Consider the following 25,021-nt stretch of genomic DNA (forward strand, 5'->3'; position numbering starts at 1 on the left):
GAAACTTTTTTGAAAAACTGCCGAAATTCAATAAATTAGTTCAGAAATTTCGAATTTTCTTTTTTATTTAGAATAATATTAATTTTTTTATCTACCCGTATAGTAAAAGATCAAAAATATGTGCTAATTAGTTTGATTATTAAAAAAGGATATATCAGAATATCTCCACTCTGTAGAAATAAATAAATAAGTTTTCAAATTTTGAAAAATTCCTGTTGAATATTCTATTATCATTATAAATATGTGTGTGTGTGTGTGTGTGTAAAAGTCCGAGAAAATCTAATTTGTAGAAGCGGATTAAAAATCAACTCACGATTTGAACTAGACATTTAAATATACCTCCCAGAGACACATTTCACCAGAGAAGATAAACAGAAAGATCTGTTTTATTGTAATGTGATACACATGATTTTGCTTCGAGAAGAATTATCATAAATTACGTAAAATAATAGCATTATTAATTATTTCCGAATTCCAAACTTAAATTAAACAAAATGACATTGGAAACGGTAAATTAAACAATTTCGGTCTTTCACGGAAACATATATATATCTCGCATTGTTATAAAACAACGGTACGTAGAGCCATCAAATTTTGAATGACGTAATCTTCCACTCGAATATGGGCATGTGGATGACCCAATTTGAAATTTGGAATCTGTTTTATTATCGATTTCATATTTTGTAAAACTTTAACGAATTTTTAATTAACAAATTCAAGGATTTCAAAGCGAGCAATGGCAACACTCTACGGAGGAAAAAATAACTTTTTATCTCCATCACGCGAATCTGTGTATCGAAAATTTTAAAGATATGCTCATTTTAAAATTATTTTGCGACATTGCTATTGAACTGAATTTTATGGTTTAAGTGCAAAGAACATGATATTTAATAAATAAAGGTAACACACAAAACGGTAAAAAAATGCCTTTTTGGACGTAATATAAAATCTGAAACTTTTCAGATTTTTTTTTTTTTTTTTTTTAAATTATTATTATTTTTTTCTCCCGTTTGGTGACCAACAACTGATTTTCCCACATGCTTTCGAGGACGCATTTGTGAGGTATACGAGGGTTGCCTGAAAGTTATCTGAAAATTTCTTAGTATGCAGATGGCAATTCAAATCAACCGAAACGGGCGGAGAGGACTTGTTTGGGTATGACTTGATAACTATCAATCAAAATTTTAGCTATTTTGAAAGCGAATTTTTTGTTTGACAATTACTTTTGTGAGCTGAAGTGACCGTTTTTGCAAAAATGGAAAAATAGAGTATCGTGCTGTCTTTAGATACAGGTTTTTGAAAGGTGATACGTCTACTCAGATTAAAGAAGAGTTGGACCACAGTATACGGGGACTTTTCATCATCATTTACTACTGTGAAATTTTGAGCAGCTGAATTTAAACGTGGCCGCAATAGCTTGGATGACGAATGGGCGAAAACTGCAACCACTGAAGAAAACATCGCTGAAATCCACCAAATGGTGCTGACGACCATTGAATCAAGATTAGAGTGATAACACAGGCTTTTGGGCATGTCGAGAGAACGTGTTTGCACCTATTGCACCAAGATTTAGATATGGACAAGCTGGTTGCACGTTGGGGGCCGCGTTTGCTCACTTTGGACCAAAAACGTGTCCGATTGAACATTTGCACTGTTCTGTTGATGCAATAAATCGGAGTTTTTCCGACTATTCATCACTGTAGATGAAACCTGGATTCATCTTTATAGCCCAGAAGCAAAAACAGTCAAAACAGTGGACTGCAAAGGGAGAATCGGCTCCAAAAGCAGCAAAAAGTGTTCCTTCTGTTGGGAAAGCGATGGCGAGAGTTTTCTGGGACAGCCATGGAATTGTCTCAATGGATTATCTTAAAAAGGGAGAAACCATTACCGGAGCATACTATGCAACGTTACTTGACAAGTTGAAGGCAGAAATTTCGGAAAAACAAAATTTTGTTTCACCAAGACAGTGCTTCATCTCACACCCTCAGCGGTTGCATCCTGTACCTTGCAAGACAGCCACTGAGCGGATCTCGGTAGAACGAGCGGAGTAACCAGCAGAATTTGTTCAGCTCGAAATTGTCCGACATTTACTTGTGCTATTATTTCTTCAACTCTAGTTTTCCATTTTGAAGAACAATCTGTGTCTGTTAATCACCTTTTTTTTTTTTTTTTTTTTTTTTTCAGCATTTAGACTACATTTGTTTTTCTTACCTCTGCCATGCTTGGTTTTCGTTTCGCTCGCTATACTCACGACTTCTTTAGTTTTGCATCGAGGCTGCCTCTAGACGTGCTCCAGTAATCACGCAGTTTTGTGAATGACTTGGGACACTGCGAGAACTCCTTCCTTTACTAACATGCATGACTAACTGTTTTCGTCTTTCCTTATAATCACAAATATGCTCACGTGCTCGTTACGTCGCATTTTTTATCTACAATATAAATCGTTCGAATCTCTTCTCACAGTACAGTAGAACTCAAATTATCCGAATCAATTGGGACCGGACCCCATTCGGATAATCAAAAATTCAGATAATTAGATTTTTCCTAAAGAAATGGTTTACGTACACTTTAATTAATTGCTGGATGTTGAAAATGGGAGAAAAAAAACTACTTTAAAAAAAAAAGAGGTTTTAATTAATTAAAATGAAAAGGCAGCAATTTTACATACATGCTATATAGCATACAGTACAGTAACTTACAAGTGCTGAAAGTCATTGCTTTCTGAACATCTTTCTGAACAAATAAGCTATCTGACGGACACCGTACCTGCATTTCAAATTTCTTATCCAGCCGTTACTTGCTTTAAAGAATGAACAACCAAGGTTCTGAGCTAAGATCTTAGCTTTTTCACAAAGAATCGGACCCGAGATCGGGTTTCCCATAGGACATTGCTGCAAAAACCACTTGAAAACGACACCACCTAAATTTTTGTTTGCTGCTGCCTTCATTGATTTTCTTGAAGAACTTCCATCTTCGTTTTCAAGCAGTGGCACGAAGTTTAAAACTGTAGGTTTGCTGGTTTTTAATGTCTGAAATCGTTGGATTGTCCAACACTACGTCTCCATCTAATTTTTTTTTTCTTAAATTTTGAAAGCGATTCGGATAATCAGCGATTCGGACAGTCGAAGTTCGGATAATTGGAGTTGTACTGTATTTCCAATATTTTCTCTCCGATCAGTATATAATAATTTTATTTATTTAAAAATAATTCTGAGGTATTTCTCCCTACCAGCGGCCGAGTGGATAACACCACTTAATATTGTTAATTCAACACCTGTCTCAATTCCTACGAATATGTCAGACGCATACGATTTTTCCGGGCTTAACTGAGTTGACAGGACCACTGAAATCTGGTAGTTCAATCCGAATTCAAACCCCCGGCTTCAATAGAATAATATTGCAATGTGTAATTTATACCTTTCTATGAAATATCTCGAAACTTTTTAAAATTTTCAGAGTTTAACAAATATTACCTTTTAATCTGTCGTTTATTTGACCGACCGGATCTCACTCGCTTTTGCATGCAACTCCAACTGTTCGATTCCTCTCATAATTTTATCTTTTGTTAAATTAATATATATATATATATATATTCCTCACGTGATTTTATTTCAATGTAGTTAATTTCATATTTCACACTGTCATTTTAGTAGAAATGCTAACAATTTATGCATTCCATGCACTTAGGTGGGAAATACAGTAAACTGTTTTTAAGACGATATTTCTGTTTATTAATCCAAAGGGCGTTAGCCCAGAACGGCTATTAATTTTGTTCTGGCATTTTGCGTCGAAAACTTTCAATGTCCGTATCACTTTTCAAAATGTTGCCACCCAATATTATCGCCCTGTGTTATATTTAAAGAAATTAAATAATGAAGAATCTGCATAAATGTATGTATATTTCTCGCATTGTGATAAAACAACGGTACATTGAGCCATCGAATTTTTAATGACGTAATCCTTCTACGAACATGGGCATGTGGAAGGTGTTTATTATCAACTTCATATTTTGTAAAGCATTTTGGAGATTTTGATTAAGAAACTCAACGATTTCAAAGTAAGCCGTAGCAATATTGTGCAGGAAACATTTCTATCTCCAGCGCGTATCGGAAATTCTAAAGATAGGCTCATTTTAAAATTATTTTGCGATATTCCCGTTGAATTGGATTTTATGGTTTCAGTGCGAAGAACATGATATTCAAGAAATAAAGGTAGCATACAAAACATTAAAAAAACGCCATTTTGGGCGTAATATCAAATCTGAAAGCCTTCAGATTTTTCTTTTTTGTTGCATTTTTTTATTTTTTTAATTTTATGTTATTCCTTTTAAGTTTATTTATTTTAAGTAAATTAAATTGTAAGTTCTCAGAAATAACACAATCAGGCGAATGAATTTAAAACATACGGCCACAAACCGTTCTATAGTGATCACTTCAAAACTGACTGACTGAGCAATTAAACTTACAGAGCAGTATAGACACGATATTATTACTAACGTGCATAACTTTGTTTGCAGTTGTTTGACATTTTTTCCCTCCTTTTATTCCCATTATTTTTTGCGGAATTAGCCCATTACTTCTTCTTCTTCCTTTTTTCAAATTATATGAGTTACATAAGCTTAGCATGATAAAGCGAAACATAACTGACGTTGTAGAGTCGTTAGGTTATTTTGAATCAAAAGACATGAGAAATCAGCAATGCCCCTCGCCGGGACTCAAACCTGGACCTTTCGAATATGCGTCGAGTGTGTGCTCACCGTTACACTACAAAGGCATGCTTGAAAGAAGGAGAAAATTTTATTTACTCCCCCATTTAAAGGGCGACTAGGGATTAGGGAACCTAATCGCCAAAATCCTGTTGCTGAAGAATCATTATCTACTAATTTTTTTTTTTTTTATTTATTTATTTTTTTTTTTTTTTTAGTTCGGGCGCCACTGTAGAGTCATTAGGTATTTTGATGTGACAGACATGAAAACTGTGCAATGCCCTCGCCGGGACTCGAACCTGGACCTCTCGAATACTCTGACCGTTACAGCATGAAGAAATCAGAGGTAAAATACCTTAAATATTCCCCTTTTAAAGGGCGACTAGGGATTCCTTTTAAAAATATTTTGCGATACTGCTGTTGAACTGAATTTTATGGTTTAAGTGCGAAGAACCTGATATTTAATAAATAAAGGTAACACACAAAAAAATAAGAAAACGCTCCTCTGGGCGTAATATAAAATCTGAAAGCTTTCAAAGTTTTTTCATTTTTTTCATTAACATTTTAGTTAATAATTTATTTAATAAGTTTACAAACGCGGGTTTGTCAAAAAAAAGTAGCAAATCTGCGAAAACGCGCACGATCTGGCAGTACTCTCCTTATACACTAAGCAAAGCTATGGAAACTAAGTAACTCTTCGAAACACTAGACAAGCACAGTATCCTGACTGGCAACAACAAAATCTCTCGTCGAGCGAAGCACTTGTCTGACATCACCATCACGCCGACGTCATGTGACCCTGACGCTCGCGTGCATCGGACCATGTTTATGTATGTCAGTGTCACACAGTAAAAAGAAAGATGAAAATAAAGAAGAAAAGAAGAAAAATACATTTTTTTTTTTTTTTTTTTTTTTTTTTTTTTTTTATTATTTTCACTGCTGTATCGAGTATTATTCAGTCCGAGAAAACCGGTTACGAATCGGGGAAATGGAACGAGTCTGAGATCCACTCGGAAAACGAGTCTAGATTTTTGAATGTCCTGAGGTGTATAAACAAAAGGATTCGCCGCAAGGTCTGACAGTCCAGTTGAAACTACTACAGTCATTTCTTCACCCTATCATTTTCCATCCGAGCAGGCATAAGTGGATAATTATTTCTTAACTAGGGGTTGTTTTTAACTGTAACATTTTGCCTCCTAACCCTTCGGGTGTGGTAGAAATGGGGAGAGGGTAATGTTATCAACTCCTTAGCGAAAGCAAGCGCCATGGGTTGATACTGGTTTTATCAATTTTCTTTGTTTGCTTGGTGATATTTGAATATTTAACGAGTTAAAAATGTAATATTGAAATTGACATTAATCATAATGTTTAACATATAGAAGTAAGAACTTTATGTTGGAAATGGAGCCTGTGGAAGATAAACTATCTATTCTTAAACCTGCCAGGTCTTAAATAAATAAATAAATAAAATCTGATCAGATTTTATGTTACGCCCAAAGAGGCGTTTTTTTAACATTTTGTGCGTTACCTTTATTGATTAAATACCATGTTCTTTGCACTTAAACCTTAAAATTCAGTTCAACAGCAATATCGCAAAATAATTTTATATTGAGCATATCTTTAGAATTTCCGATACACAGTCTCACGCGCTGGAGACATTTTTTTTTTTTTTCCTACAGTGTTGCCATGGCTAGCTTTGAAATCGTCGAGTTCTTAATCAAAATATCGTTAAAAGTGTTATAAAATATGAAATCGATAATAAAATAAATTCCAAATTAGGGCTTCCAGATGCTCTTATTCGGTATGTTATTCAGAATTGAATGACTGTTGGTACCGTTGTTTTATCACATACATTTATGCAGATTCTTCATTATTTAATTTCGTTAAATATAGTGTAGGGCTTTAACATTTGGTGGCAAAAATTTAAAAAGTGTATCAGCGTTTAGTGAATTACCGCAAAATGTCAAACGAAATTAATAGTCCTTCTAGCAAGTTGTCCTTGTGGACTTTAAAAAAAAAAAAAAAAAAAAAAAAAAATTGGGCGGACAGAGAGAGGAGGGGGAAAAAAAAAGAAAAAGAAATCGTGAAAAATAATATTGTAATATTTTCTTTCCAACCCCCTCCCGGAAATAGATTCAGTTAATGTAACTACAGAGAAACCTTTTGTAGCGATCATCTTCCACAGACGGACACCTGTTCAACATCCCCACTCTAAAAAGACTGGCATCCTGAGATTGCCTTTGGAAGGTTTTTTTTGTAATCAAAACATTCAAACTTTTCACCTGACCACTTCTGAAAGTGGAGGCTTTCTGTAAGCCCGAGAAGGGCCATTTGTTCATTTATTTTGAGTTGGGAATAAAGGGTAATTTAACTCTTCTTGGACTTGTTACTTACAAACGTTCAGCGAAGAGTTGTTACACAGTTCTTCAGTGTTCTAACTCTCGATGAACTCTAAATTAGCTAGGATATCAAAGACTTATTTTGTCAACGCTTAATCTTCTAGATCAGAGGTTCTCAACCTATATTGCCCCTGTGCAACTCTTTCGCCACTGGTAGAAGATCATCCAACCTGCTCCTTTCCAAAAGTAAAAAATATATATATGCATTTATTTAGATTTTACTTATGAAAAGTATATTAATTATGTTGATAAATGCGACTATATATACAATTTTGCATTCAGAAACTAAAATTAAATATTTAACAATTAAATAAAAGGCTGACCGCATTCCCCGCTGAAACCATGAAATTTCTGGCAGGTGGGGGACCGTCCTAGTTCAGAACCGCTCTTTTCGGCAAATTAAAAACTGATTGTAAAATACATTGATCAAACATTTATAACATTTGAATTATACGAAATGTGCTGAACTATACTACTACACTGACTACCAATAAGTATTTGGATACCTGTGATAGAAAAGAAAAAACTTTATTCAAAATCAATAGTATGGTAGAGCCTCCACGAGAGGTAATTACAGCGTGGACCCTCCGGGGCATACTTTCCACAAGTCTTTGTATGACAGCTAGTGGTATTTTCTTCCACTTGGCTGGGAGAAGACATAGAAGTTCCTTCACCGATTTTGCACGGGTAGTGCACCCCTGAATTCGAGGATGCAACTCGTCCCAGAGGTTCTCGATAGTGTTCCGGTCTGGACTCTGGGCATGCCAGTCCATTCGATGAACTCCATTGACACCATACCAAGCCTTGGTTAACGTCGAAACATGACAACTGACATTGTCGTCCTGAAAGTCCAACCCGTAAAACTGCCACAACGTAGGAAGCGCATTGTCATCCAAAATAGTGCAGTAGGCATCGGAGTTGAGCTTACCATGAATGGGGACCAAGGGTCCCAGCCCATACCAGGAGAAACACCCCCAGATCATAATTTCACCTCCGCCGAACTTGACTGTTGGCACAATGCATTCTGGCAGGAGACGTTCTGCAGGTAGACGCCAGACCCAGACCCTGCCATCCGAACGGTAAAGGGGGAACTTTGATTCGTCACTCCAAAGAACCCGTTTCCACTGGTCTACGGTCCAATTTCGATGTGCTTTGCACCACATTAACCGAGCAGCGCGGTTGGACTTAGTGATCAAAGGCTTATAGGCAGCAGCACGACCATGAAAACCAAGCAGATGTGCTTCCTTACGGATGGTATTCATTGAAACGATACTCCCGGATGCCCGTTGAAACTCCTCGCGGATGAGGGCCATCGGTTGGGTGCGGTTGTTCCGAATTTCTCTGGACAGCACTCATCGGTCTCTATCTCCCAGTTTCGTTGGTCTGCCGACTCGGGGCACATTCCGACAATCACCGCTCACCTTCCACTTCTTAATCACATAGGCCACTGTCGATTTTAAGTACTTCAGATCGTTAGATATGTCCCTTAAGGATCGGCCACATTTGTGATACCCGATAATTATACCTTTCTCGAAATCAGAGAGCTCCGAACTGCGAGGCATCTTGCATGCGACTAAAGCCGATGCTGTTTCCTACACGATATATACCGGCGGAGTCCGTGGCGTACCTTAGGACCGCAGATATCGTCATTTGCATAGGTGTCCAAATGCTTATTGGTAGTCAGTGTATATATTCATGAGACAATTACACAATGGCTAACTGAACATTTTTACAGATACATTTCCCCCTTTTTTATCCTTAGTAGATGTTTGCTGCGTGATATGCCTGGAAACTATGAGCAATATACGAGTATTTTGCTTTTGATGAAAATGACTCCACGGAAATGCACTGAGTTTGCTGTTCTCGGAAAAAACTTAAATGTGATTTTTCTCAGTCACTAAATTTTCAAATTCCGTCGCTTATGTAGATACTGTTCTGATTTCGCAGACTTTTCGCATACAAAGAAGTTTAGATGGAAATTCATTTTACTGCATACTTAACAGGTCAGCTGATCCACTCGGCCTTTTCAGCCATTTTAAATTGTAGCGTAGGAGAAATTAAGATTAGAGAGTATTAGAAATTCTCATTACTACGCCTGGTGCACTCCAATATACGCTTAAGCGGATATTTTTTTTCCAATGACGGCCATTTGCCCATAACGGCATTGGCCACTCGTAAGGCCAGAAGCGGTGGCCATTTTATTGTGGAGGCTTCTAATAGGCGGCCACCGTTACCTCCTATGAAGGGATAGGCAATTTTACATCCATGCCTTCTCTGGGATTCGAATTTTCCCTAACCACTATACTAAGTGTTATTTATCCACACATGAGATTTCCTGCCGCAGACTTGCGATTAATGTCTACAGTCTGTGGGCGGTCAAAAGGTCGCGATCACCGATCATCCCACACGAGCACCGATCGTACTATCGTAAGATCAGGTCCTGTGTAAACTGCGCAGAGCCACTAATTAAGAGCTGGCTTACTTTTGAGAAGGTCATATTCCGAGTTCCAATATTTCTGCCCCTTTTTCAGGAACAGCTTTTAAATGCGAGTCAAGATCTTGTGTGGTACATTAGGCACTTGAGTGGCATCTTGTGTTGCTAGTTGTTCTAGTGTTAGAGTTTGGACCTAACATTTGTTGGCATAATACTGAAAAATTTCTGTAAGCCTGTGACTACAGGATTTTTTACATCAGCCATCTTGAATGGCCTGCACTAACGTCCTCTTTGGGCATATTATGAAACCTCTCTAAGATGTCTAAACACAGAGACGATCTTGCTTTATGTCACCTTTGAGAGGCGATGTTCAGTACCAATTTTCTTATGTTTTCGGATCATTTTCAGACGTAAATATTGCTATGGCAAAAATTTGTATTATGTCCAAATAAGTTTCTTACGAGTTTTTTTCTCTTTTTTTAATCACATAGGTTCAGAAGAAAGACAGGCTCAGAAATATCAAATGACAGAATAAAACTATTTTTAATTATTGAAGCATTTTTTTTGGCAACTTTTGCGTTCCTGTAGCTTGTTCTTCCTCCCCTCACACGCAGAGACACAATGATGAAATTTTCATGGCATTTTCAATTCTGTAGAGCATCAGTTGTGAAAGTGAGCAGCATTTCATAACAGTTATAAAAATTAGTACTGAATATTTCCTTCTAGAGGAAACCAAAATCGCTTGCAACCACAAGAGGACATCTTGGAGAGGATTTATTGTAAAGTTTGAGACCACTTTGCATAATAGCGTATAAGCCAATAAATTTCTTTTTCAATATAAATGTTAATTCATTAAAAATATCAACGGCTTTCGGAGTTACAAATTATCAATATGCATATAATCATTGTTGACAGGTACAACTTAAAGCAAGGCCGGGACCCGTGCATCCACCAAGTAGGCATATTAGGTACGGCCGTGCCTTGCTAACTGCTAAGCTTTTGAGCCCGGAATTAGTAGGGAGAACATCCCAGGGTGCTGTCCGAGAGTGTCCAATCCCTATTTCCTTCCCCTCTCTGAGTCGATGCAGGAAAACCTGTGAAGCTACTGGCTAGGATCTGTACCTAAGCAGTCTCGGCCATACGGGCTGTTGTCAGCAGTGATCTTGGATAATGTGTCTGCCATACGGTAAATGTTTATCAATGATAATCGCTACTACACGTACCAAATGATACAGAAGGAACTTAAATTTGGATCCGCCGCCATACATAAAATTATTCACGAAGAAATGCATATGAAAAAAGTAGTTTGCCATTGGGTTTCCCATAATTTAACTGACCACCAAAAAGAGGAATGTGTCAGAATTACTAAAGAAACCCTGAAATTACTTAAAAGATGTTGGCCCCAGCAATTATTTCTAAAATTGTAACTGGTGATGAAATGTAAATACCATTTTTTTATGTTCTCACGCCCACCACGGTAAAAAGATAATGTGCCATGAAAAAAGTAATGTATGCCGTTTTCTTCAGAAGTACAGGGCTGGTCAAAGCCATCAAGCTGGAATGGCAGAAGATAATCACAGGAATAAATGTCTTCCAGAAATTCCTTAAGAAGTGAATGTTAAAGAACCCATGCTCCACCATGACAATGCATCTTCTCATTCAGCACAGATAAAACCACGAGCCAGGCAGCTCCCCGTAACCAATGGGTGTAAGCAGGTAATCCTGACTTCGATTTAACTCGACTGGCCCACAGGCTAAGGTGGAGAAAGTCCCGTGTTAGTTCCATGGCGGGCATCAGACATCCTGTGTAGTACTGGCGGGTAGCAATTTTGACGACCAGTCAGATCTCCAGGCTTACATGTTTCTCCGCCGCTGTGAAACCTGGGAACCGGGAGTGGTAACCCCGCGCGGCCAGGAGGTAGCAGTGTTTATAGAGAAACTTGAAAAGTCTGCCACCTCGGATTGGGGGCCCCGGCGTGGTAGCATGATTAGCGTACATTTTACCACTTGGGGAAGTAAGACTGGCGATCCACTTCCTGCCTGATATAGGGAGGGCCTGTCAGTTGGGGCCGGTCGGTGTACTGTCGAACAGACGAAGCACAAAAGACAAACATTATTACTATGACCTCTCGGGAGAACACCAGCTTGCTGTGTATTTTGAGTGGTCCATTGCCACAGAAACTATACGCTTACAAACATCCAGGCTTTCTCCGAGATTCGAGCCTTGTTTCTTCAGGACAGTCAGCTACATTAACTGGAATGATATAGATATGAATCAATTGATTATGGATCATGGGTTTAGTTTGGTTTGGTTTATTTAATTATGGCAAAGCACACTAGGGCTATCTATCTGCCTAAGGGGAGGGATACTTTCGTGGAGGACTTTCTAAGGGAAACTGACTCGTAGATAATATGGGACATGGGAGGTTCCCATATTACTTGAATAGGTTTGAATTGTAGTGTTCCAGGAAATGCCAGATACTTCGTGGTGGACTGTCCGCTAATAGATACTATTAGGAAAAGTTTTAATAATGTATCATTTGATTTTAAGAATTTGAATTTTAAACATTTTAAGCATTTTTCAAGAATTCTAATGAGCTTTGTTAATGATAATACGCAAGTTGTTGGCATTTTCGTTTGAGGGAGTAACTTTGGTAGGCATTATTGGTGGTGCAGTACTTTTTAGGAGTTTAAATTTAAATTTTTAATTACACTTGGGATTTCAAAGGTTTTAATTCTTAGTTTTTATGTGTGGTGCCCTGTCAATTCCAGTGTCTTGTTTGGTTGTATTTTGTGTTTGTGTTATCCTTATATATGTACCTTTCCTTATTTTTGTTTTCTTATACTAACATATATTTTTCTTAGTTAGCTATTTTTAGTTTTATGGGGTGCACCTTTAAGATAAGATCATTTCGTGATCAGATGGGTGGGGAGCACTCCAGCCAATCTTACATTAACCACTATCTCGTCTAGCCGGCATTTCTCTTTCGAGAACTGATTTCTGGCCCAGGGGGAATCCCTACTGAACATCTTTTAAAGTCATGACAATTGTTAAAGCGCTCGTATCCTTGACATTGCTACCGTGTTCTGTCACTAGATTGCGATAAATTACCCATGGATGGAAAACAAAGACGTATGGGATATTTTTCGTACCTACCAAACGAAGCACACAATGCCTATTTTTTTTTTTTTCTTTTTATTCTTTTTTTATGCATGGCACTATTTTTTGTTGCTGTAATATCGAAAATTTCAATGAAAAATAAAGGCGATCTCATAGACAAACAAAATAAGATAATCGGAGACTAGAAAGGAAAGGGGGGAGGGAAAAAAAAGACATAAAGATGAAAGAGAAGGAATATCTTTCGAGTAGGGTTAAAAAGGAGAAATTTCAAGGGCATGATATTGAGTATGTCCTTCAAATCATATGCCAAGCTTGGCGAAGTTATCGCGGTTTTATTTTTATGATATTCCATCAGCGCACGTGCCAGAGCTGGCGATTTTCATTTCGATAAGCTAGTATAATCTGCTCTTCAATCAGAAGTTATCGACATGTTTACCAGTCTATTTTTGGCATGGAATACAAAAAATTGAACCTGACATCTGATATCCTGCAAGTGGGAAGAAATTAACTGCCCTAATTTGCAGTGCCGAGACTTCTGAAGAAACTCGATAAACTGCTGAATATAACCAACAATTATTATCGTTGGAAAATTTTAGTGCGTAGGAATAGGAATAAATATTAGGAATATAAAATAGGAATAAATTCAAGGGAATTTTGCCTTTTAAGAACTTTAGAATAGCTAAAAATCGACCAAAATTTTGAATTTATTTCTTTAGTCTCGTAATATTCCATATACTTAACTGCATCGTACGCAAAAAAACGAATTCAAATATTCTAATTTTTAAAGAAGTTACAAGAATTTAAAATGTATAAAAAACGTAAACTTTTTTATACCTTCAATTTTGGACAAAACATAAAAAAATGTAATTCAACAGTTATTTAATGATATTATAATTTATATATTTGCTCAAAAGTAGTGTTTATTTCTAAAAAAAGGCTAGAAATGTCAGTATTGTCAGCTAACTATTAATGAATTTAACTTTGGTTATGGTTTGCTATAAGGTAGAAGGTAGTAAGAATTGATTTGCTATAAGCATAAAACACGAAGAAACAAACTGGTTTTCCCTACTCGTTTGCAAAAAAGCGTGATCAATGTCGCTTGAACCGAAACAACAACAAAATAATAATAATAATAATAATAATAATAATAATAATAATAATAACGCATGCTTGATGGGGGGGAATTGAAAAAAAAAAAAAAAAAACCCAGTCTGTAAGGTTTCAGATTTTAAATTACGTCCAAAGGGGCCTTTTTTTTTTAACAGTCTGTGTGTTACCTTTGTAGAGACATTAGGATTCTTTTTCGAAGCAGGAAAGATGAAAAATTAATTTTGCCGGGAATCGAACCGCGGACCTCTTGAATACCGGCCCAGCATTCAGAACCACTACACCACGAAGGCACGCTAAGAAAATTGGAGAAATACCTTATATACTCCCCCTTTTAAAGGGTGACTGAGGTTTTTAGGGGCCATATGTTTTGGCTAATCGCCAAATCCTGGGTGAGGAGAATCATGATCCAATACCCTTTTAGTTCCGGCGCCACTGTAGAGACATTAGGATTTTTTTTTTTTTTTTTTTTTTTGGAAGCAGGAAAGATGAACAATTAACAACGCCTTCGCTGGGAATCGAACCGCGGACCTCTGAAATACCGGCCCAGCGTGCAGAACCACTACACCACGAAGGCACGTTAAGAAGGTGGGAGAAATAACTTATACCTTTCTTATACACGGTCTCGCGCGCTGGAGATAAAAATATCTCCCCCCGTACAGTTTTGCCATTGCTCGCTCTGAAATCGTTGAGTTTGTTAATCAAAAATTCGTTACAAAATATAAAATCGATCATAAAACAAATTTCAAACTAGGGCTTCTAGATACCCATATTCGGAGGAAGATTGCGTTATTCAAAATTGGATGCCTCTAGGTACCGTTGTTTTATCACAGTGCGAGAAACATACATACATTTATGCAGATTCTTCATTATTTAATTTCTTTAAATATAACACGGGGCTCTAATATTGGGTGGCAACAGTTTGAAAAATGATGGAAACATTTACAGTGACTCGACGCAAAATGCCAAAACGAAATTAATAGCTCCTTTGAGCTAAAAAAAAATTGTAAAGCACTAAACGATAATGTAAGTGTAACAAGTGATGGTAAAACATATGATGTGGGTGAATTTTAAAAGTTTCATTAGATATAATAGTTAAATTGTTTTTCTACCTATAACTTCGAATCACATAGCAATTTGCGATGTGTTAACCTTTGTCATATTTAATATTATGAGATTAAAAATAGTTAAAATGATACGAAAATTTTATCTAATGTTTGCAAATTCATAATTAAAGTCAATTCGCTGTTTTTCATGAACATGCATTAAAGGTAAGTTTGAAGAAAACTTAAATTCATTTTTCTCAAGAGAAATTTTTTCTCAGTATGTTTTGAAGATGCTTTTTTGGAAAAAACTATTTTGTTACAGTAGACCTGTGTATGCATTTTTGGGTATGACGTAATTAAGAAGTTTAAACTTGTGATAATGTTTAACAAAATTTTTTTGTGACATTTTTTCGAAAACTGGGTTTAAGTTCACGAAAATCATTTTTAAAAATTTCTGATCCATCATATATATAATGGATACACAAATACTTTTGTCAAGTCTTTGTAAGTAACTTTATAAGCAAAAATTAGGATAAAGTATTGAAAATTAGAACGCAAGGAGCATTTTAAATCTTTAATTAAAATAATTAAATATGTGTTTTAAAAACTTTTAGTGTAAAATAAATTGAAATTTTGAGCGTATATTTTATAAACTGATGTTATAATATGTATATGTATAAAAATTCTTGTTGAAAACACAAAAACTTAAAAAAAATAATTTAAAAGTCCACCGTCCCTTTAAATAGACTGCTAACTGTTTTTTTAATCTATACCATTTAGTTACTTATACCATACCATATAGTTACTCTCACACTCCGAAACCTCTCTAAGATGACCAATCACAATTCCATTCATCATTTTGGTCTTCTGTTATTTAAGAGAAGTGACGTTTCACTACTGACGCTTCTTTCTCTTTTACGTGTGCCGGTTACTGGCACAGGGGGTTGTGTTAAGGAGGTGGTCACAATGCGCAACCGTTATTCCTTGAACATACACTTCAATTACAAAAATGTTTCAAATAACGTAAAACTTAATGCTTTCGTGTTTTTAAATAAAAATAAATAAATAAATAAATAAAAACTACCTTGCATAAAATCTGAAATCTACCTTTTTATATGTTCTTCTGATCTCTGTACTTAAGCTTAGAAAAATTCTATACTCGATATATATATATTTAAAAAAAAAAAAAAAAAAAAAAAAAAAACTGATGTGTACACCCCATGACTTCCTTGTGATTTAAAAGCATTTTTTCTGACATTTAATTTAATTTTATTTCATTAGACATAGATTTCTCATTTAATTAATCCAGTTCTCACTTTGCAGCAAGGCAAAAATATATAAAAACTCAAAATATCTTTATCAGAACTTGAAAGATAAAGAAAAACATCACCAAATGCAGCTAAAACAATTTTTAAAAAATTTACAATTAAAATTACAGTTTCTACGCAAAAACAAGCAAATCGGTCAGCAAGTATGAAGGCAGATTTCTCAGTGTACAAAATTTCCTGTTAGTCCCACTCGGCAAAACGACACTAAAGGTGCAGAAACTGACTTAAATCACTATTCTGCTAAGTTTCAAAGGTAAACAAATATGGCTGCTATGGTAAAAGAATTAGGCTTAGCATCACTTAAACAACTTTTAGATTGTTGATAATTCCCACAACCATTGCATGCAAGTTAACTAAAGGTATAAAAACGTTAATCGGAAGATAAGAACAATGTAATTCAATCATTTTCAAAACAAAAAGTGCACAATTTACCGACATATAAAAAAAAAAAAAAAAAAAAAAAAAAAAAAAAAAAACCTTAGCTCACGGAACCGAGTAATTGAGTGGGCATATATATATATACAAAAGTATATAAATATATACACATATATTATATATGCAGCCGATTGCAATCAAAAAGGGTGGTGCACAGTTACATGTTACAGCAGCTCTATATACAAAATTTTAAAATTCTGAGGCTACTCGTTTTCAAGTTATGCGAGACACATAAATACATAAGTACATACCTACAGACGTCACAAAAAAGTCTCTTCTGAAACCACTTTAAATCCTTTTTTGGCACCCATTTTGGGAAAAAGAGTCCTCTTTACTGTACTTACGTACAGATGTCACGCAAAAATGCATTCGATAGCGGTCAAAACGGATATTATTTAAAATTCTTGCGATTACATTACTTCCTTCACTTGGTACAAGGAAGTAAAAAATTAACCTTGCGTGAAGTATGAAATCTAACTTTCACACGTTCCACTGATCTCTGTACTTATATGCTTAGAAAAATTCTGTACTCGAGATTAAAAATAAAAATGCAAAATGTTTGACTCCGGGATGAAAAAATTGATCGAGATATTTATTTTCAAAATTTGCGATATTTGACGTCATTCTCAATTTGCACTGAGGGTTGTTTTTGTTTTTGCTAGAACGCCCCAACCCGCCTGATCACAAAGTGATCTTATGGTTCAAAAAGGGGGCGTCTTATTCACACCACATTTCGAGTAACTAAAAATGTTAGTATAATCAACTAAAGAAAATAATAATTATACATCCAGCAAGGTTGCCATACGACTATATAATTTTATTTTATTTTTATTTATTTATTTTTTTAAATGGCTGGATTAACGACACAACAGGAAAGAAGGAAACCAAAAATAACTAAATCAAGAAAACTGTATTAGTAAAAATGATAGCATAAAATAAGGAAGGAAAACACACATAAAACACACAACGAAAATATGACATACAGTCACACATATCATCAAAACACGACGGAAAAGACATCCTAAAATAAACACATTGAAAATAAAATGAACTTAGTTAAAAACCCCAATCGCATGTCTATTGCCATTAATAAAGGCCATCAATTCTCTTGCATATAATTTCAAATGTTTAAAATCAAAATTCAATAAATCAAAATGTACAGGGTGATTATAATTAAAGTTTAAGTTTCAAAACGCTATAAAAAAAGAACCACTCATGAAAATGACGTCAAATTTGAAAGGAATGTTATTGAAGAAGGCGGAAAGCGTATGGCAGAAGAAAAAATTTAGTTTCAAAAGTTAGCAACAGATGGCGCTGCAAGCGGAAGAAGACGTAAATTAAAATGTTAGTTAAATTTCAGTGTTATAAAGCCGCCAGGTACCAGGCTGTTCCTCATTTCGCGTCTCAGACGTTCGCCATGGGTGTTTCACTGCAGGACCGCGCTCTGCTGGTAAAGCTGTATTACAAGAATGATGATTGTGCAAGAGTAGCTCTGCAAAACTTCAGGACACTGAAGGGTATAAAAGAAGGCGCTGGTCCAATGAGTGTCATAGGTCTAAAGAAGATGATGCAAAAATTCGAAACGACAGGTTCGTTTGATGTGCAATCTGGAAGAGGGAGAAAACGAGTGCATTCGACGGTAGTTGAAGAAGTGGCCACAGCATTACAGGAGGGGTCGGCCGGTGGTGTGCAACCGTGCAGTGCACGAGGATTTGCCCGAACATTGGACAGGCCTAAGAGCACAGTGCTGAAAATTGTAGGAAACATCCTGCAATGCTATCCGTACAAAATTGGCCATGTGCAGGAGTTGCTTCCGTCTGACCTGACAGCTAGGGAGACGTTTGCGTTAGAATTCCTGGCTCGCATGGAAGTGGATAATGAATGGCCGTGGAAAATTTTGTGGACAGCCCATTTTCATCTGACAAGATACGTGAATACCCAGAATTGTCGAATATGGGCAACAGAAAATCCACTCGCAACGCACCCCGTACCACTTCATCCTGAAAAGGTCACGGTATGGTGTGGCTTTACGGCATCATTCATCCTACAACCCCCTTTTTTTTTTTTTGGAGCAGACGATTGCTTCCGGTCCTGTTACCGCAACCGTCACTGGTCAGAGATATGCGTCTCTTTTGCGCAACCACGTGATTCCAGCTCTGCAACAGCGTGGATGTGTGGATGAAATCATTTTTATGCAAGATGGCGCTCCTCCGCACATTGCACATTCCGTGAAGCAGCTGCTGAGGCGCCATATCGGAAATGCTCGAATTATCAGCCGTCATTTCCCTACAGCCTGGCCGTCCCGATAGCCTGATCTTACTCCGTGTGATTTCTGGCTGTGAGGATATCTGAAGGATGTTGTGTTCCGTGCTCCAATTGCAAATTTAGCGGAATTAAAGGCACGCATTTCGCAACACATTCTGAACATCACCCCGGAGACACTGCGATCCGTTGTGGAACATGCTGTTTGTCGCTTTCAACTTGTTGCACACAACGGTGGACACCATATTGAACATGTTTTGCGCCAGTCTCGCGACAGTTCCGAACTTCTTTGATGAATGGTTCTTATGCGGTATGTCGCCGCAAAACTCTTGAAACCGATTTGTCCCTTTCGATGTGATATATACAGTCATGCAAATAAAATTATTCAACAATTCTAACTTGTCAATGCGTTTTAATGTGTAATTTCCACCTTAGGTGTTGTTTTACGAATCATTTCTCGTTTCTCGTCGTGATTCTGCTGCTTACAGCGCCATCTGTTGCTAACTTTTGAAACTAAATTTTTTCTTCTGCCATACGCTTTCCGCCTTCTTCAATAACATTCCTTTCAAATTTCACATCATTTTCATCAGTGGTTCTTTTTTTATAGCGTTTTGAAACTTAAACTTTAATTATAATCACTGTGTATATCACAAAAACTTCGTCTAATAAAATCAGTCAATTGGCAGTCCACCACGAAGTGTTTGGCATCACCCAAAACATTACAATTTAGACATAGATCATTATCTTGTACATAAAATCTTTTTAAATAATGAGGAAACCTACCATGTCCGGTGATAATCTGATTCATATCCATGTCATCATAGATTAAAACTTTATCTGTAATTTCAATATTAATCAACAAATTATTTTTTCTTGTTGAACTTTTCCACAGATCTTTCCATATATTTGTATAATATTTCTTCATACTCGTAATGGCAATTTGTCTAGAACTAGAAATTTCTACAATGGATGCATTAGTTGAAATACATGCCTCCTTGGCCAGACTGTCAGCCCTCTCATTACCAAAAAACCCAACATGGGCTTTAATCCAATGAAAAGAAATCGTAGAACTGATAGATTGTAACAGAAATTTAATATCCATAATAATACAGTTAACATTATCGGGGCAAGAGAGCGACTGGAGCAAAGAAAGACAATCAGTATACAAATTTATAGTAACACATGTTTTAATATTCATTTGAATCCATTTCAAGGCCTTCAAAACAGCAATACATTCCGCTTGAAATACTGAATTATAAGAATTCAATCTATATAAACCATAATCAATTTCAACATCATAGAAATATACAACAAAAGCAGCTCCAGTACACCCTCCTAACCCCGAACCATCCGTATAAATATCATATATTCCAATTTTTGGAATTTCTCTATCAAACCCATAACTGATTCTATTTACAGGGTGTAATAAATGTAAATTAAATTTTTCAAAAACATATTTAGTAATAATATTAGAATCAAAACAAATCATATCAATATTTCCAGAACGTAAAAGATATTTCTTGTAATAAAATTCGTAATAAACTGAGAGGGGATGCAGTCCGGCCAATACACAAACCACCTCCGTGGGGACTGTCCTAAAGCAGCGAGTAATTGCAAGACCCCAAGCTCTCTGTATAGAATCCAACTTCATCCGGAGCCTCACCAGCTCCCCCGCTCTGGAACCCCAGGCGCCAATTCCATACATCATAATAGGTAATACAGCGGCTTTATATAGAACCAATAGTATACCAGATCTCTTAGCAAAAATATCGTCCGCAAAGTTCCTTCTGTAGGGAAGTAAAAGCTGATCTGTTCTTCGCTGCACGTTCTTAAAGTGTTCAACAAAAGTTAGCTTACAGTCCAACACAACACTTAAATATTTCATATTTTCTGTAAATCTAATTCTCCTATTATGATACCGGATTCGAGGAGGTCTCACCACACGTCCTTCCCTCGGGAAAAACATAGCTTGTGTCTTATCCATATTAAAATTCAATTTTTCCCCATTACTCCAGTTATCAAAAATTGCACAGGTCTCATCAAACAATTTTTCCAGTTTTTCAAGTGAGTCCCCCCTAAACAATGCAACGACGTCATCAGCATAAGCAACAAGTTCCACATTGCCAGAAAATTCGCATTGAAGCAATTTATTCATAATCACGTTCCAGAACAGAGGAGCGCTGCAGGAACCCTGCGGGCAGCCTTTACCAAGTTTAAATGTGGACCCATATTTACTTTCCGAAAAGCAATTAAAAATACACTCTTCTACTCTTAAAATAATCCAAAATCAAATAAAAAAAATATTTCTGGGTATATACAAATCTTGAAGAGTCCCAAATAAAGAGACCCAATCCACGTTATCAAATGCAGAAGCGATGTCAAAAGAGACAAGAAGAACGTGCTGGTTAACCCTATGTTCTCTAATATATGAAATAACTCGAAAAAGAGCATCATCGGTACTTCGACCGGGAACAAAACCATATTGACTATCATGGAAAGGATTATATTTAAAAATATAATGCATCATCCTATTAGTTATCAATTTATCAAGAACCTTTCCAAATATCTTTAATAAAGCAATTGGCCTTGATTTTCCTTCAGTCTTAGGAATCAATATGATTTTACTTATCTTCCATGTGCCTGGAAATATGGCATATTTTAAACATGCATTATACAAAGTATTAAAAAAATGAGGATATAAATCAAATAAAGTCTTAACAATCACAGAATGAATGCCGTCAATTCCAGGTGCAGCTTTGTCTCTAAGACGTCGAATCACTCCAGCAATTTCATCACGAGTAAAACAAAAATCATCATCTTTTAACTTGAAATCATAAATATTCGAAATATCAAACAAAAAATCATAATCTAAATCAAAATAAACTTTAGCATGAGCTTTATTCACTTCTTCAAAATTTCCAGCAACGCCCTCCGGTCTCTTGACAATAACTTTATGTCTACTCTTTCCAGCTGCAATCTTATAGAAACCATCAAAATGATTCACACAATCCAAAAAATATTTAATCTTACTATTCTTTCTTGTTTCTCTAATAGAACGTTTATAAATAGCTAGTTCTTTCTTATATCTAATTTTCCTTCTTAATCTAGTAACATCATCAATATTCTTTACCTGAAAACTCTTCCTAAAAGCCCGTACTCTTATCTTTTGTCTTTCAAGACCAACGTTCCACCAAATAATTTTATTACCAACTTTTCTTTTAACCCTTAATTTAGTAACAGTCTTTTTAACCAAATAAGTCTCAATTTCAGAGACTATACAATCAATTTCTTCGTAACACCCAGCATTTCTTATTTTCTGAATAAAATCCTCAATGACAACATTTACTTTTTTACACAATTTGTAAACTTTAGGAACACTTCTACTTATAAAGTTTCCACTCCCATGCTGGAGACAAACACCTTCCATGTCAAAGAGAATATATCTGTGGTCGCTGAGAGATTCTTCTTGACAAACCTCATACTTATAATCATTAATATCCAATTATCTTGAACCTAACACAAGGTCGGTCCAACCCTGTCCAACTGAAGATGAAAAAGTTGGGGTAAAATCTTGAATATTAAAAAGCACCAAACTCTTAAATGTAATAAAATAAATAATAAAATCCCACGTGCATCTGTATAACCAGCCCCCCAACTAAAATGCTTACAATTAAAATCACCAAAAACTAAAAATTTATCATAAGTATCTAAAACATTTTCCAGTTTATACAAATTAATAGAAATATCTTCAGCTGGAGAGAAATAAATAGACACCAATCCATATTCTTGATCACCAGCACAGCAGAAATACTGGTAACAACGTCAGTCTCGAAATCTACAACAAAATCTATATCTTGATTGACGACAATAATGGCAGTCCTTCCCCCATAACAAGCAACGACTCTCCAATTTTTATTAACATAGGCCACTCTACCCCTAAATAAATATGGCTCCTGCAGCAAGATGACATCAGGCAAGACTCCCACAACTTCCTGGATAACAGAGAGCTGGGCAGCAGCGATGGCACAATGATTCAAATTAATACTAATCACATGCATTAAGATAAATACTTCAATAAACAATTTCAGTATAAAAATTATAAATATTAAAAGCAACAGATAAGACACACAAAGACAAAAACAGAACCGCAAATCACAAGATAAAATAAGCCTATTTACAAAAACACATAGATCCAAGTTAAAAACAATTTTAAATCAAATACAATTACTATAATCAATATCCAAATGATTCTTAATAAAGTTCACTTCTCTGATATATGTTGGACAGTTTTTATCCATTGCATGATGCGAGACATTAAGATCTAAACCAAATTTTTTATTACAAGAAAAACAGTTAATACATTTGAATCCCTCACTCTTTCTATCACAAGAAGCTGCTAAATGATTTCCAGTGCATATTGCACAGCATACTTTCGAGTTACAAAGCTTTCTTGAATGACCACAATGAATGAAACACAAAGAACATTGTCTAGGTCGCAAAAATAATTTCACTGAGTACGATTTCCAACCCAAAGAAAGTCTCTGTTCCTCCAAAAATTCTCCCTGACACAACGAATTGATGGAGAAAACTCTATGTGAAGATCCCTTAGATCCTTTAACAGGAATATCAAATAAAGACTTAACACATTCATTATTACAATTACAATCGCGTTTAAAAGCATCTACTATATTTTCATTCGTTACCGAAGAGCCAACACTATAAACAATTACACGTGGTTTAATAAAACGTCTACGTCTCGGCTTAATAAATTTTCTAAGACTCTCGTTTTTCTCAATAGCACACTCAAGTCTCTGCACCTCTTCACGATTACCCAATTTAAGTAAAAAATCACCATTTTCTCTCCTGATAGACTTTTTAATCTTGATTTTAAGATCTTCCGGTCTAATCATACTGCTAATTTCGTTGAAGGCATCAATGTTTTCATCAATTGGTTTTAAAATAATTTCATCCAGACCATCAACTTTCGCAATCGGTTCCGTAACACGATCAGAGACAACATTATTTCTATTACAGCAAGATCTTTTCACAATCATATCTTTAAGATCAGGAATTTCCTCTCTAACGTACTTAAGTTCTTGTCTGTTATTACGAAGAGCATCAGCCTCGACTAAATGAACCGCCTGAGCAGATGCAAGCAAAAGAATCCTGTCTAACCCGGCAGTAAGTCTATCAGGCAACGTAACCGCAATCTTCTTTTGACTTCTAATTTTATCCACTATTCCATGTAACTCTCGCACAATAGTCATAATATCATTGGCTCCATCTATAACAATTTCTGATACATCCTCTTCTCGAGGATGAGCACCAACAGAACTAGGAACAGATTCTGATTCATGCATCCTACAACGGTATCAATTCTTTAACATACAAACAAAATTCCTTCCGAAACAATTCACCAAATATACCAGAGTTATAATACTTACAAAATTATCCAAAATACATTAAAATAACAATACATGCGGTCTGTTTTCATACAAATACTTAATTACACATAATAAGAACACAAAATATTTACAATAAAATATTTTAAAATTCAATAAGAACAGTTAAAATAGATATTTACAAAAGTTCTGCACAATACCAGCAAAATAAAATTAAAAGTCACCCCAAAAACTCTCAAAAATTTCTATAAAATCAAATAAACACAATATCACAAAACAAGCCAGCCAAATAGTCTTAAAAACGCTTAAAATAATTTTTAAAGTTTTTCCCACAATTTTATCTGGAAAATTGAACAATTTGTCCAACGGGTGGAAGATGAAAATTCTGGTGCACCAAAAAATTTTCACACTTCCTCCTTTCGGTGGGCAGAAAGACTCATAAAACCGGTGTAAAAGACTCATAAAACCACATGACTTAAGTCACTTTAACACTAAGATGTTCAACTATCAACAAATATCCGCCTCGTTAGGCCTAGCTACACTAAAAAAGTTTAAGTTCAAATAGCTAATAAAATCTGCATCCAAACACTATGTTTTTAAATATACAGGTAACACAAGTTATAAAGAGTCAAAATCAATCATCAAAAGTAATTTGCACAATATATGTATAAAGATAGAGACCAAAAAGTATTTATCGTATGCAAATGAGGAAGCAATCCAACATCAAACTTTAAAGTCTTCACATCTTGCAAAATAAAGCTTCAAATTCAAAAATAATCACT

At 35.7% G+C, this 25,021-nt stretch overlaps 1 protein-coding gene and 1 long non-coding RNA gene across 8 annotated transcripts in view; one reads left to right on the top strand and one right to left on the bottom strand.

The window, feature by feature from the left end:
• Nucleotides 1–25,021, bottom strand: part of LOC118199472 (uncharacterized) — a 254,071-nt gene that overhangs the window by 111,916 nt on the left and 117,134 nt on the right. Inside the window, exon 1 of one of the 3 annotated variants that reach the window (XR_004759948.2) lies at nt 2,212–2,590. The exons of the other annotated variants lie outside the window; for them this stretch is intronic. This is a non-coding gene — a long non-coding RNA (uncharacterized LOC118199472). Of the gene's footprint in view, nt 1–2,211; nt 2,591–25,021 lie in introns of those variants that run through there. 3 annotated transcript variants of the gene reach the window in all.
• LOC118199471 (uncharacterized) overlaps nt 1–25,021 on the top strand; it is a 224,560-nt gene that overhangs the window by 106,764 nt on the left and 92,775 nt on the right. The window lies entirely within an intron of this gene.

Source organism: Stegodyphus dumicola, chromosome 9 (assembly GCF_044657685.1).
Source record: "Stegodyphus dumicola isolate Sdum_Otavi_A_Nest chromosome 9, ASM4465768v1".
NCBI lineage: Eukaryota > Metazoa > Arthropoda > Arachnida > Araneae > Eresidae > Stegodyphus > Stegodyphus dumicola.